Source organism: Zalophus californianus, chromosome 15 (genome assembly GCF_009762305.2).
Source record: "Zalophus californianus isolate mZalCal1 chromosome 15, mZalCal1.pri.v2, whole genome shotgun sequence".
Classification (NCBI taxonomy): Eukaryota; Metazoa; Chordata; class Mammalia; order Carnivora; family Otariidae; genus Zalophus; species Zalophus californianus.
Genome location: NC_045609.1, coordinates 79,884,080 through 79,900,315, shown reverse-complemented (window position 1 = coordinate 79,900,315; position 16,236 = coordinate 79,884,080).

Here is a 16,236-nt window from a genome sequence, read left to right as displayed (position 1 = left end):
TAGTTGGGAGACGGTCAGAGTTGCTGAACACATGGGCCTCTGGAGGCCTTCGTAGGAATTTTGTCTTTATTCTGAGCAAAATAAGGAGGACCACCACAGAGTTGTAGGTTTTAAAAAATCAGCTTTTGGGGCACCTGGGTGGCTCAGTGGGTGAAGTATCTGATTTGACTTCAGCTCAGATCATGATCTTAGGGTCGTGAGATTGAGCCCGATGCCGGGCCCCACCCTGGGCATGGAGCTTGCTTAAGAATCTCCCTCTCACCCTCTCCCTCTGCCCTCCCCCCAAAATCAACTTTTTTGTGTGCAAAGAAATGCGCACATTCTAAGAATATGGTTAGATGAACTTTGACAAACGAATTCAGTCTGGGGGTATGGTGTGGTCAGGGGAGGCTTCCTGGAGGAGGTGTTTGGCTACAGTGTGTGTTATCAGGTAGAGAAGAGACAAGGACAAAGAGGCAGAGGACACAGCCAGGACATGGCCACAGAGGTTGGAAAAGGGCTTTGCGTGCTGGGCAGGGAGCACAGAAGGCTGGAGGGGCAGGCTGACATGTGACCAGGGAAGCTGTTTCCCTTTCGTGGGCCCTTGACTTCCTGTGTCAAAATCAACAAGACTCTGCCAAACCCGGTGAATCACATGGTGATAGTGAGTCGGGGGCTCAGGATTCTGCCATTTCTGTTCGCTGGGGTAGGCAGACTTCTCTAATGATCTGTGTTTTCATTTCCTAGGGCTGCTCTAACAGAGGGCCACAAACTAGGGGGCTCCAGAAATGTATTCTTTCACAATTCTGGAGCCTATAAATCTGAAATCGGGGAGTTGGCAGAACCATGCTACCTGTGACGTTCTAGAGAAGAATCTGTTCTGGGGAGGAAGGCCTCTCTCCTAGCGCCTGGTCGCATCAGGCGGTCCTTGTTTTTCCTTCGTCTGTGGCTTTATCGCTCTAATTTCTGCCTCTGTTTTTACATGGCCATCTTCCCCCTCCGTGCGTCCCTGTGTCTTTTTACATGGTCTTCTAGGACACCAGTCCTTGGATTTAGGGCCCACTCTAACCCAATATCATCTAATTTAACTTGACTTATATCTTAACACCTGCTGAGCCCTTATTTCCAAATAAGGTCACATTCACAAGTACTGGGACTTAGGACTCCAACATATCTTTTTGGGGGACACCACAGCCCCCAGTGATCCCTGCCTCCTAGCATTCACGACCTTGTGTGATGCCCTCTCCTTGAGTGTGGGCTGGGCCTAGTAACTTGATTCTAACCAAGGGAGGACAGCGAAGATGAAAAATGTCACCTCCATGAATAGGTTACCTCTGTCTTATCAACTAACTGAACCTATTGCCTTCTCAGCTTACATGCTTTGACGAACGAAGGGCGGCCTCTTGAAGAGGTAGGCAATGGGGAGCCATGGAAGGATTTTCAACAGGAAGCAGGAGGATATGATCAGGTTTAAGTTCTGGAAAGGTCACTTGAATAAGTTGAAGGATTTGTCAGAGGAGGAAGGGACAGAAAGCTGGGAAGTCCCGGATCAAGGTACCAGCGGATTTGGGGTCTGGTGAGAGCCCTCTTCTTTGTTGGCAGAAGGCACATTCTTGCTGTGCCCTCACATGGCAGACAGAGGACTCATGGCCATTATGAGGCTTCATTCAATTACCTCCCCACAGACCCATCTCCAAATACAATCACGCTGGGGATTGGGGCCTTAACACGTGAATTTGGGGTCGGGGGGAGGACACAACTCAGTCCATAGCAACGAGGAAGCAAGGATCCAGAGAGGGTCAGAGCTGAGGCACCACAGAGATCCTGGTGCTCCCAGATCTCTCCAGATCACCCTGGCCAGGCCTCAGATGTGCTGCATTCTGAAAAGCACTTTCTCACCCGGCCTCCCACATCTTCTTCGTGACTCTGTGGTCAAGGGTAGTTATTACTCCCTCCGGGAAATCAAAACCAAAATACCAAGTCTCAGGAAAGTTGACAACTTGCCTTCCTCTTCCTCATCTGCTTTGCTGAGCCTTTACCCTTTCTGACAACTTGGTGCAAATCTGTTCATTAGAAGTCAGTACCAGGCCCTCAGCTGCTGAGAGTCATGTCAGATTGAGCTGAGGTCTTCATGCAGGGCTCGGAGGTTTTCCATGCCGTCATAAAAGAAAGTTCTCTCCTCGCGTTGTAATTATAATAGGCCCGAGAGGGAATGGGAATTCAGCTGGGAACTGGGGAGCAGCATGGAACGAGCGGTTTAGAATCTAAAGCAAGGCAGACCTTCCTTTCATCCCAGCCTGGCTCCTTCTGGGCTGCACAGATTTCGGCAAGCTGTCTGCTTCCCTGTCACTTTGGTCTCCTCATCTGGATGATGGCCATGACAGTGCCCACTTCTTGGACAGCCGTGGGGCTGAGAGGAGGTCTTGAGTGAGGAGTGCTGGGCGTGGAATCAGGCTTGTCCCTGCTCAGTAAATGGTAGCTGATCAGATGTTGGGGGTGTGGATGGAGGTGACAGGTGTATTAGTCCCTGCAGGATGCTACAATAAAAATACCATAAACTAGAGATGCTCAGACAGCAAATATTTGTCTCTCACAGTTCCGGAGGCTGGAAGTTTGAGATCAGGGTGTCAGCCTGGCCGGGTTCTAGTGAGACCCTGTTACTGGTTTACGGACAGCTGTGTCCCTGTTGTATCCTCACACGGCAGAGAAAGAAATCTCTCTCATTTCATGCCTCTTACCAGGGCATTATCCCATTCCTGAGGGCTCCTCCCTGATGACCTGGTCACCTCCTGGAGGCCCCACCTCCAGAGACCATCACCTTGGAGGTTAGGGCTTTGACATATGGACTTGGGTGTGTGTGGGGGGGGGGACACAAATAGTCCGTAACAGGGGGAGGTGCTTGGAGCCTGGATCTGAGTCAGTCCTGGGTGTCACTGACCTCCTGGGTGGTGTGGCTGAGTCATCTCTTCTCCGTCCTGCTCAGTAGTCCCTGTTTCCTCCTCCGCAAAGTGAAGGGTTGCACTAGACAGATCCAGCTCAAACCGTGATTTTGCTGTGTCCTTTTCTCGCTGAGAAACTCCAGCAGATTAGACACAATTGAGAAAGAAGAACATTCCCACACTCGCTGTCCACAACTGACCTTTGATGAGGCTGGTTTTCTCAGAAATGCCAGCCAGAAGGTAGTCATCCCCGGACACGAGTTTGCCCCAATTTTCTCCATAAATAGGAAGTCCTAAAGTAACTCCAGCCCTGGAGATTCCTCCCTGAAAGGTGTCAGCAATTTCTAAAACTCTGAAAGGGTTGTAATGATTGATCAGATAAACTGTTTCCCCTGAAGTATGCAGGATACCGTGATTTGTGCGATTTGCACGCTGACACTCCCGGGGGTGTATGTTGTTTTTCTGCAACGTGGGGTATCTAGAATGCTGAAAAATCAAATTCAACTTGGCAAACATGTATTAAGCAACTACCATGTGTCCAGCCCCCTTAAAGGGGCGCAGGTTTGATCAGAATGTGGTCTCTGCCCACTGGGAACTTACTGTGTAAGGCAGGAAACAGATAGGGGTCACAATTAGCTATAGAGTCAAGTTGGCACAGGGTGAGTGCCACCGCAGAGATAGAGAGAAAGCAGCAGGTGACATCTGAGAAACTGGAGGTGGATTCTGAAGAGGGGGCCCTGGGGTAGCTGTCTTGGAAAGTCTTACGGAGAAGGGGAGGAGAGGAAGGTGTGGCATGGAAGCTGGGTCTTTAAGGTGGAAGGGATTTCAACAAGCATGGACGGGAGCGGGTAGAGGGCATTCCAGGGAGAGAGGACAGCATGTGCAGAAACCCAGACACTTGCAGATGGAGGCTGGGGTTGTCCTATCTGTGGTGCGTGGGAGCAAGCGTTCGCTGTAAAGGCAGATTGGGTCCACGTCATGAGAATACCTAATGCCCAGCTAGAGGGCTGGGTGTATTCTTGTAGCAGTGGGGAGCCAGAGAAGGTGTTGGAGCAAGGGAATGGTAGGACTGAAGCTATAGCTCATAAAGAGAAATCTGCCATCAGAGTGAGGCTGGGTGGGAGCAGGGAGAGTCTGGTGGCTGGGAGACCAGGCAGGAGGTTGTGACAACAGTTCGGGAGATAGATTATGAGGGTCTGAACAGGGAGGTGGCTGTGGGGATGAAAGGAGCGACTTGTCTTGAGATTCATCAAGAAGGCAGAGCCACAGGACCTGCTAACTAATTATACACAGAAGTCAGGGAGCGGGAAGAGCTGAACGTGCTTGAGAGTGCAGCATCCAGGAGGATGGTCATAAATTACTGAATTTCCACAATTCTCAGACACTATCGATCTTAAAATACACCATCAATTTCGCAACAGCCTTTTAGGTAAAAAAGAAAAAAAAAAGCGTGAATTCACTACAATAAATAAACACACTAATTGTCATTCAGATCTCAATTTCAGAAATATTAAATATAAAAGCATATCTACCTTAGAATCAAGGAAGTACCATCATTTAGGGAACATAGAAGAAAACCTGTTTGAGGAGGTGGCAGATTAAACTGCTGTTCAAAATAGTCAGCCCATCCATGGGAGGCCCGCCCTTCCCACTCCAAAGACATCCAGCTTGGCCCTGGACTTACTTTGGCCTTATGATGAGGCATGCACTTGCCTGTCCCTTGACTTCAGGTCTGGCTGTCTGCTTTGCTTAGGCTGTTCTTTTAGCTTGGGCCCCGGACTAGATAGACCAGAGCCCCAGACTAGATAGACCAGAGACCAGATAGGGAGGCGTCAAGTCTGATCGGACACTCAGCTTCAAGTAGAGGTTCTCAGCCAAGCTGAGGCTCCATCCACCAGTTCACATAATAAATGGTGATTGATACTGAGAGGGATTATTAATGAATCTGGCTTTAGATTGGTTGGGTAGAGAAGCACAGTCAGAATGAGAGAAAACAACAAGACAGAGGGAACACTGGCTTACCCACAATATTCTGGGCCTGGCTCTTTCCAGACTAACAAGAGTCCTGGAGTTCCAAACACAATGCTCAACAAAAATGACCTGATAGTACATTCCCAGATAGGTGCATATAGATTATAATTTCAAAACTTTAATGCAGTTGGGTTCTGCCCAAACATTTAAATGTCCTAAAACTGTAGTGGTTTGTGATGTTCCTGTGTCCAATTCCACCTGGTTTCTATTTGGTCAACCAGATCACTGTGGCATCAGTATTTGGTGTTTCCACGGACTCCAGAGTTAGACGGTGGGGCACACCCTCCAGCACGATTAATATTTCTCGAGTACTTTCTGAGTGGCAGGTGCCAGCCTATGATCTAGGGAGACGGGGGTGACCAGGACAAAGGAGGGCCCTGATCTCCCGGGGCTCACACTCTGGTGGGGAAGCCAAACTAGTAAATGAGAGAAACAAGATTTCAGACTTTGAAAAAAAAAAAAGAAACAGAATAATGATATGATTTTTTAATGGCCGACTGTAAAAATGGTCCTCTTCTTTGATAGGTCCAGTGTGTAGCCTCTCACATCATTAGACTTTAATTGTAGATTTAATTTCCAGGTGACTAAACCTAGAGATTAAGCCCAGTGATCAGGGCAAACCTTTAGCGAGAGTGACATTTTTCTCCATCACCCTCTCATCAAAATGTCCTGGGCATCTACTCCAGGGCTGGTGCTGGCTAGGCGCGTGTTGATGAATGTTATCGCATTCAATCCTCTCCCATCTGCAAGACGACACCCGAGGAAGCAGAAGTTGATCAACCTGCCCAAGGACCCAGCGCTGGGAGGGGCGGGACCAAGGTATGAATTCCAAGCACAGCCATTTTTTTTTTTTCACAGACCCCTCCTGCCTCCCTTGTACGCATGGCCTTATACTCTCACTCGCAGCATGAAATGGACCTCAGGTTATTGAGACACCCCCTTGCCTGGAGATTTTCCCTCTCCTCTCCTCCCCACCCTGCATTCCCAGTAGCCGTACTTGTAACACACCGCAATGCCCACTGACTGGAAGCGTTTGGACGTGTTTTTCTAGCCACGTGCATGATGAAGTGGAGGAAGGAGGTCTGGAGAGAGAAGCAAGAGGTTGCCCAACAGAGAGGAGCTGGCCCTATCCCTGATGACTTTCTTGTCTCTGGTTGCACTCACTTCCTGAGGCCTGACTACATTTCCATCTTTAGGCTCTGTGTATCCCTATACTAAATTTCCCTTTTCTGCTCAGGCTAGCTTGAGAACTTATTCTCCACCTGTCAATTGAGAAAGTTTGACTGATTCTTACTCAAGTGTGCATGACTAAAAAAAGCTCCCTAACATATTTGTAGCATGTGTTTAGAGAGTAGGAGTCAGTCGTGATGCTAAATGCCTCATGTACATGCTCTTAAATTTATGCCAACACCGTGTCCCTGGTGGAGAATACCCATAAGTAGGAAGCTGTAAACTTGGGATGTCAGACCCGAGCAGTCAGCCAGGGTTTGGAGGGTCGGGGAGAGTCTGGGCAGATGCAACCAGCAAAGGCTCTTTGGCTGACCCAGCTGAGAGGCCTGGGGTGGTGCAGACACCTCATGAGTGTTTTCTCTCGGCAAATCTTGGTTGTGACGTTAGGACATGGCCATTACCCCCTTATGTTGCACAGGGGTTTATTTGTTTTAATATTTTATTTTATTTTTTATTTTTTTTAAAGTAGGCTCCACGCCCAACGTGGGGCTCGAACTCATGACCCCAAGATCAAGAGTCTCATGCTCCACTGACTGAGCCAGCCAGGCACCCCAGTTGCACAGGTGTTTTCATCCGCATAGGGCGCAGGCCAGCATGGCTTCTCCAGAAAGAGGCGTGTTGGGTCCTTCAAGCTAGGCAAGAGCCTCTTGAGGCGGGAGAAGCTGTGGGATTTGGCTGGGGGAAGCGTGCTTCTGCCTCTCCCCATAAGACCATGAGGGCTGCAGAGGCAGTAGTGAAGTGGCAGTGCCCATGACCGAGACAAGCTCCCTGCCCTTTCTTCCTGGGGCCTAAGGAGCAACAAGTGCGGGCGTGAGCATCCCTTGTGCTGGAGTGATCCAGGGCCCTCTGCTTCCATAGTTCAGTGTGGAGCAGAGCGCTGCAGGGTGGGCTGCACTGTGCAGGAGGGAGCGGTGGGGGGTGGGGGGATGGTTCTGCCTGGGTTTGAATTCTGTCCCTGCTACTTACCAGCTGGGTGAATGAGGACAAAGTGCCTAACCGCTTGGTGCCTCAATCTCCCATCTGTATAATGGGGATAATATGAGTGTCTTCTTCCTAGAGCCACTGAGAGCATCAGAGGAGAGAATGTGTGGAAGTGTCCCATGGAAGGTTCCTGGCACACACCCCATCGATGCCATCTGTTGGTAACAGGTGGAATGAGTGTTACTATTTCTTCTACTTCACAGGTGATGGCTCTGAGGCGCAGAGAGGCAAGAGGCCTGCCAAGGTCACTCAGCTACACACCGTTGTCCCAGGGTGGGGGGCCCCCCAGAGCAGATCCCCAGGTAAGGATTTGCTGGATTATGGCAGTGGTCCCAGGGGGCCGGGGAAGGGGTGGGGCGAGCTGCACAGGGAAGACAAGGAAGCCAAGTCAGGTGCAACTCCAGGCCAAGTTCTGCAGTGGGTGGGCTCGTTCTGATCCCGTGGGGGAGCCCCGATGAGTCAGTTATGCTTCCAAGTGCCCTAGTCAGAGGCAAAGGTGCTGCACCTGTCGTGCTCCTGCTTCCCTGGAAGCAGTGTGGGTAAGGCCACCCTGGGGGGACACAAAGTCCCAAGCACTTACTTGCAGCAGCCTTATCTTTTGGGCAAAGTGGCTCCAGTAGCCCTTTGGCAGTCCTGCAAAAAAGTTACAGGTGCTTGTAGTGGGAAGTGGAAGGACCCAAAGCAGTGCCAGGGTGGTGTGGGGCAGACGTGTGTGTGCAGGATCTGGGGATCTGGCTGGAGCACCAGCACCCACCTATTCAGTGGTGGAGGCAGGACCCCAATCTATAGCTTCCAGATTTAAGTTTCCTCCGCCCCAGGCCCCTCCATCCCTTAAACAATCCAATCCAGCAAGACCTGCACCAAGACAGAACTACATCCTTCCGCGTTTGCGCTTTGGGGGCTATCTGCTGGCTTTCCCCCATTTTGTTAGCAATATTGAAAGGTAGGGCAACAGCCCTGCTCTGCGGACAAAAGAGGGCCCTCTCCTCAATCTGTGCCTTGTCTTTGCAAATTTGTGGCAACCAAGAGTTCCGATGCCGGATTAATTACCCAGTAGAAAAGGGATCAATTGTGTAAATATATCATTTATGTAATGAGTCCTGGCTGTGATTTAGATGTCCAGATTGGTTTTTCGTCCAGCGTCTGTCCTGAAAACAAGTCTAGCCTTTGGGCCAGGGCCAAATAAACAGCCTCTATTAGGTCCGAATCCAGAGCGTTAAGTGGCCCAAATAGACAGGTGGGGGCAGGTGATACAGGGGGCTGAGAATGCGGGAAAATTGGAGCAATTTGCCAAAATGAGCCAAGTTCCTCCTATTATTCTTCATGTCTTTGTGGAAAATTACTCTTCAGAAACAGGAAGTGGAAGTTCAACATCCCCTTCGATGGCACCTCAGGCGCGGCCCATTTCACACCCCTTCCCGTGGGCCGGGGGAGCAAATTCCCTTCTGTGCTGCCTCCAGCCAAGGCATCCTATGTTTAAGACACCGAACACTCTTTATTGAGCATTCACGTTGTGTTATTGTGTCCCGCCCCCTCTGCTCCCCCAGGCGAGAGGATGCCCCCCACCCCCATGGTCTCCACCGCACCCAGCACCACAGGAGCCCCCAGGAACTGCCCCAGCACCTATAGGACACGCAAACATATTTGCAGAATGTCAGCCAGCCTCTGGGGGCCTGGAGTGGAGTGAGGGCCGTCTCAGCCAAGTTCCCACCGCCCCAGACCTACCAGGGAGCCCCCCCTTCTCTGAGATACAAGCCCCGGTAGGCAGCGCTTTCCTTCCTACCTTCCTTCTGCGTGGGGAGCTACCCTGCCCTACAGTCATGAATGGGCTGGTGGAAAGTGAGCCGGCTTGAGTTCCATCCCCAGCTCTGATCCTAGGAGGTGGGGGGTGGAGGGACCCCAGAGGGGACTTGCAAGGCTTTTGCCTCCCTGAGACTCAGTTTCCTCACTTGAATAACAAGACCACTACTTTGTGATGATAAGATCCAAACCCCTAGCCCAGCTCCTTCTGGGTGGGATGTATTCAAGTTATCCATCCTGGGGGAAAAGGGGTGGAAGCTCAGGCTGGATTTCAGGGTGAAACAGAACATAAATGGCCCAGGAAGCCTTGGCCTTGGGGAAAACGAGATTGGAGGGGGCAATTATGTATCAAATGCCATGTATTTGTCACAATGTCATTGCTTAATTGATGTTTTATTGCTCCCACTGACACGTGTGATCGAAATGAAATTGCATCTACGGGAGGGGAAGTGAAATTTATTTCTGCTTGTATCTTCATGGGGGAAATAAAGTGTCAATTAAACAATGAAGATGGCATATATTTGATGTATGATCTGAAGAAGGAATATGACTCACTAAAATGTTATTTTACAATTTACAGTAATGGAGCACCTGGCAATAAGGAGAGGAACAGTTCACACATTTTCCATTATTTAAAAATAGCAAAAAAAAGTATTATTAAATAATACAAGAAATTTCACTTGTAATAGCATAGTATAAGAATTGTTCCAGTAGACGCCTTGCTGAGTTACCCGGCTAATGAGTAACAGGCCTGGGGCAGGGGAATGGGAGAGGTGATCTTGAAGATGAGATGGACAAGGAACTGGGGGAACCACAATCATAATGGGAGCTGCTACTGAGCTCCTGTATGCCAGGCTCTGTGCTGAACTCTACCTTGATCCTAAACCTCACGGTCACCCTGCTTTACAGACAAGGAAGGTGAGGCTCAGACGCCTTGCCTGAGGTCATACGGCAAATAGGCAGCAAATGCAGGATTTGAATCCCGGTCAGCCTGATGCCAAGGGTCCTCTCTTTTGTGACAGCAAGTATTTGACAGACACCTGTGGAGAACATTTGTGTGAAGGCAGAGACAAAGGTGAGGGAGGAAGGAGTTTCATTAAGATCAAAGGCCACCAGAGGGGAGTGGAGAGGGAGGAAATGGGAACCACAAGGAAGCACATGAAAAATGCTGAAAAAAAGGAGAACCAGCAGGGCCCTATATCTGAGTTATGTGCCTTTCATAAAGATCGCCTTTAGTTCAGAAGTTAGTTTATGATGACGAACAGATTACACTCTCTATCAAACAAATGCAAATGAAAACATCAAGGAAATACCTCTTCATTGTTAAATTAGCAAAACTAAGGGGGAAAGATAATGCTTGATGCTGGTGAAGATGAAGAAAAATATTCTTGCATCACTATTGGAAATTTACATCAGCATGTGTGTTGGTATGGATTCCTATTTGTTTTGAAATCTAAGGACAAACTGATTGTCAAAAAAATTCAAATAAGTTTATTTGAACAAATAATAGTAGATTGGGAATTCACTTAATGGCGAGGCTGATGGTTAAGAATAAACTAAACTGGCCGTGTCCTGACATGACCAGCCAGCTCAGTCAAATAGTGGATGAGTCTATCCCCTCAGATTCCATCTGAATATCAGAAGTGGGCTTATATGTGTGCGGAGTATTTGATATTATTTTATTAAAGATTTTATTTATTTGACAGAGAGGCAGCGAGAGCAGGTACACAGCAAGCAGGGGGAGTGGGAGAGGGAGAAGCAGGCTTCCCGCGGAGCAGGGAGCCCGGTGCGGGGCTCGATCCCAGGACCCTGGGATCATGACCTGAGCCGAAGGCAGAGGCTTAACGACTGAGCCACCCAGGTGCCCCAGTATTTGATATTATTTTGGTAGCATGGTGGTTCCTAGCTAAATGCATAACTGGATTTAGAATTTGGCTCATTTTTAAACGTGATGACCTGATGGTCTCTTTTTTGGTAAGTTAATAATGTGGATGAAGTTGGTTTTTTGTTTTTGTTTGTTTTTAGGCAGAGGGAAGAGCAAGAATTTTGTTTTATTTAACTTGAAAGAACAGTGAGAAAAGAGGCAAAGAATGGCACGGTGTCTGCCCCCTTCTTCCCAGCCCAGTGAACTGGTTTGGAGCCCCGAAAGGGAGAGAGGCTGGGGACAGAAAGTGAAGGAGCCATTTCCATGCAGAATTTAAGAGAGTCTGGGCTCAGGTACGGAGTCAGAGGCCAGTCTCATACCTGCTTACAGAGGTGACATTGGGCACCTCCAGGTACAGGCTCATGCCAGGTCCCAGCAGAAGTGGCAATGGGATTCTGCAGAGAGAAATCATTTTGGAAGGATATGGGGCAAGTCAAGAAGAGATGGGAATGCTGGAGACCTGGCTCAGAAAAAAGCAGGAGCCAAAGGAATCTAGACAGCTATGAGCACATAGTCGGGCCAGAAGCACTTTCTAGTCAGAGCTTGGCTGCTGCAGAGGCTGCCAGTGTGTGTGGGTGTGGGGGGGCGGGTCTCCCCCAGCAGGGCCACCAGTCTCTGCCGGGAACAACCACCCACCCATCAACTGTTCTGCTCCCTTGCAAGGCACAGAGTCCCGGGCAGGAGCAGCTGACTGGGCAAGCCCAGGTCACGTGACACGTCCTTGATGCCGGCGGTGGGAGGACAGACGTGAGCCTCTGCCTCCACCTCCAAGATCGGGGTCCCTGGACGGGTCCCCTGGACACGTTCCTGTGTTGGGCTGCCGAAGCATAGCAAATGTCTGCCGCTCAAGTTCAGGGTGGTGTGGAGAGAATTAAGTAGGAAAATGAATATGAAGCACTTAGCACAGCTCCTGGAACACCATATGAGCTCATTCATGTCTCTAGTTGTCATGATTATATTTGTTATTATTTTAATAATTATTGCACCTGAGGCCTAGACTTGGACAATTGGCTGACCCTGCCAGGAACTCTGACTGCTGGCAAAGGGATGAAGATACAAAGAAGTAGGGGCAGGTGCTATTTAATGAAGTTCTAAAGTTACAGCTTTTGCGTAGAACACATTCCATTCAGAAAAGGAACAATCACTAATATCTAATTAATAACTGGTATCAGTAACCGTGTGCTCTGAGCTCCACAGAACAGGTATGTGGATTCTTTGGATCCTCAGATCATTTGGGGAGAAGAGCTATTTGGGGCAGAGGCTGTTGGATGCCTCCTCCAGCATCCTCACCCCTCTCCCTGGAAACAGTTTTTAGGAGGGCACCTTGCTGCCTGGGATAGGGACCTCCTTGCAGCTGGGAGGACCATGCTATCAGATTTTTGCCACCCAGGTCCAAACATAAGTGTTGTAAACATCTCCAGGAAATCTGCTTCAGGATTCTATTCTGTGCAGCCCAAATGAACCCTCCCCAGCACAGCCTTAGCATCTTCACCTCTGCTTAAGGGATGCAGAAGCTGGGGCTCTGATGGGTTAAGTAACATGTTCCCATGCCATGGGGTGAGTCCATAAAATTGTGGGGCCAAGGAGGTCAAGTCCTCACACCTCGAGAGCATGGTCTCTTCAATATGCCCTACCATCTTGACTTGTTGAAAACATTATTGAGGTATAATTTGCATGCCATAAAAATATAGCAATTTAAAGTGCACAGTTCAGTGAGTTTTGTCAAATGCATACACCCGTGTAACCACCACCAAATTGAGAGAGGGAGAGAGAGAGAGAGAGCATTTCCATTTCCCCAGATAGTTCCTAGCCACTTTTTGCAATCACCCTCCCTCCGGAGCCTCAGGCAACCACTGACCTGCTTTCTGTCAGTATAGATTAGTTTTGTCCATTCTAGGATTTCATATACATAAATGGACTCACGTGATATCTGCTCTCTGGTGTCTGGCTTCTATAGCTCAGCAGAATGTTCTGGGGCTTGATCCAAATTGTTGCTGACACCAGTAGTTCACCCCTTTTGCTGACTAGTGTACCAGTGTATGGATGTACCACTATTTCTTTACCTCATCACCTGCTGAAGCATATTTGTGTTGTTCCCAGTTTGAGGATGCTATGGACATTTTTGTGTAAGTCTTTGTGGACCTATGTGTCCATTTTTGATGAATAAATGCTTAGGCGTGGAATTGCTTGGGCACAGGGTAGGTCAAAGGTATGTTTCATATGTTAAGTTTACGGAAAACTGCCAAACAGTTTTCAAAAGCATTCCACAGTATTTTGCCTTTTTTAAAACTGATTTTGAAAATCTAATTTATTTAGGTGAGGTTCAGCATAGTCCCCTCTCAGTGACCCACTGTGGGACACATAGTCCTTTAGATCCCAAAGATCGGTTTGAATTCACTATAGACTAAATCTTTGTCTGTATGTGTCTTGTTTGTGTGCCCCCCAAATCCACATTGAAGCCCGAACCCCCGATGTGATGGTATTAGGAGATGGGACCTTTGGGGGGTAATTAGGTTTGGATAAGGTCATGAGGGTGGAGCCCCCATGATGGGATTAGCACCTTGTAGAAAGAGGAAGAGACCAGAACTCTGTCTTTCTGCCCGGTGAGGACACAGCCAGGAGCCAGGAAGAGGCTTCTCACCAGAACCCAGCCATGCTGGCTCCTTGATCTGGGACTTCCAGCCTCCGGAACTGGAAGAAATAAATTTCTGTTGTGTTTGCCACCCAGCGTATGGCATTCTGTTATCGCTGTCTAGGCTGACTAAGACAAAAATCCTGGTGCAGCCTCTAAACGTGACCTTGAACAAGCTCTTCGACCCCAATGCGAATTAGTTTCTTCAGCTATAAGGTGGCCCGTAACAATAATCATATCCACCTCATCTGGTGGTTGTTCGGATTCAGTGAGATACTATTTGTAGAAATGCTTGGCACATCATGGTTGCTTGTTATCTCGACATTAGCTTTATGGCGGGGGAATTCTACTGGACAATAGGGCATTTTTTGTGTTCTATGGTTGGAGAGCAATCTATCATCACGTTTTATAAGTCATAGAAATAAGTCCTTTCAAATGGATTTGCTTCAACAGTTCATATTAGAATTGTTGACACTTCTTGGAGTCATCATGGCCTAGATGGCTGAGTATAACTCAGCAGGTGGGAAGGCTGTTGACAGCATTAATTGTTTCATAAATAGTGTCAGGATGGGATTTTTCCCCCCTTTGGCTTAAGCCAAGTTACTGAAAAACCAATACTGTGCCATATGTTTATACCTTTCTTGGCACATAGACCAGATATTTTACGGACAGGGATGGGTAATAAAAGGCAAGTATTCACTCAAGTCACATGTTTGATTCTCCATCAAAGAAAAACAGCCCTAACCATTCCAATTCCCCTGAAATTTTATCAGAATTAGTTGTAAATCTCAGACACCGGGGACAGCCCATTAAGTAGGAATGACTACAGAACTCAGGAGCCCTTCGAGGGAGGCGACATGTCAAGTGAAATTCTGAACACGTGCCCCATTTCCTCACTGGCTTTTAGGACAGCAAATAAGGTAGGTGAAACCGATATGGCATTAGTAAGGGTAACCAAAGAAGTGTCACCACTTGCCATGAGGGTAAATCCGGTAAGCCCCTGGAATTTTTAGTGGTTGAATGGTTATGCGTAGATGACCCCAGTGGGGCCCGGCTGGCCTCCCAACAGACCTGGGTCATTTGTCGTCACAGACAAGTGTACGTGCAACCTCAGTTCATTCCCTAGTGGCCAGTGAGGGAGATGGGTCCAGCCTGAGGGTGTGCGCCCCCCAGGGAGGGGCGGGGGGAGTGTGGGATCCAGGATGGACCCTGCTCCTCCCTCCAAACCCTTGTTTCTGTGCCCCTGTGCCCCTGTCCGAGTGTGGCTGAGTGTTCCCCCAGGAGTTCTGTCTTCTTCATACCGCTGGTCCGTAAATGCCCACCACCCACTTCCTGATGGAAGAAAACCCTGATACCCGAGCTGCTTTTGCCAGGAGGTGACGTGTCAGTTCAGTCTCCCAGGTGGCAAGTCAAGCGTGCCATGGGTACCACACTTAGGGCTGATTTAAAGAACTTTCCGGAGTGATTTTGTCCCTTCGCACCATGCTTATTTCTGACCCATGCCTTTGCTCTTCTGTCTAGAAGGACAAATTCCCAGGTAGAGTCCAAATCTAGCCTTTGTCTGGAGCCTCGTCAGGGACCATAGGACCCTCCCCGCCCCCCGCCTCCCCGTGATTCCCTTAGTGGGAAGGGCTTGGGGAGCAAGTAGCTTTTTCTTTTTCTCTATAACCTTTCCCTTAAGTTGTAGTGGAGCAGAATCATTACGTTAATGGGCACGAGAGATTGGTTGCTGGGTTTGAAACCCAGTGCTGCCCCTTCTTCCTTGAGGAAACTGGGCCATGTCACTCCCAGCCCCTGAGCATCTATGTCCTCATCCATAAGCAGGGATGATGCCGTGTCTGCCTTGCACGATTGTTGCACGCTGAAAACCACATGGGTGCTCTATAAATATTCACTACTTCTCTCTTCTACTTGAACTTTCTGAGTATACCCACCCCCTTGATTTTATAAAGGTCAATATGTATTATCTATGCAATAAGATTATTGAATTTTCTTCTTTATAATGGTCTCAGTTTATAAAATCCTAGTAAGCACTTCACAGAATAAAACATAATTGCCTAGGGACGCCTGGGTGCCTCAGTTGGTTAGGCAACTGCCTTCGGCTCAGGTCATGATCCTGGAGTCCTGGAATTGAGTCCCGCGTCAGGCTCCCTGCTCGGTGGGGAGTCTGCTTCTCCCTCGGACCCTCCCCCCTCTCATGCTCTATCTCATTCTCTCTCTCAAATAAATAAATAAAATCTTAAAAAAAAAAAAAACCAAAAACATAATTGCCTCAATGTTTGCACAAGAGATACCCATGTGGGGGGGCGGTTAGGGAAGGGGGAGGAGAAGCATCTCTGCCTTCTGGGGTCACACGTTCCCATCCTAGTATATGTGCTGCCGAAGCAAGCACTAGGGTCACACAGAGCCCCAATGGGAGGGTGCTGGGCACCCAGGCTCCCCCGGGCAGAGCTGTCTCGCCGCTCCATTCTGCCTGGGCCTCCGCTAATCTCATTGGCTGCTCTGGAAGTGAGCTGGCTGCATGAAATATCTCTGGGGGTCATTAGTCTGGAAAGGATTCATTCTAGAAGTAATCAGGCCTTCTGCCGCCTCCCTGCCCTCCTCCCCCCGCCCCCCCTGCCGGCCTCTGACAAAACAGCTGAAACTTTTTCCTCTTTAACTTACAATTTTAATTAAGAAAGTTGCCCTTTGGTGAAAATCACAAAATTCTTGTACTTAAG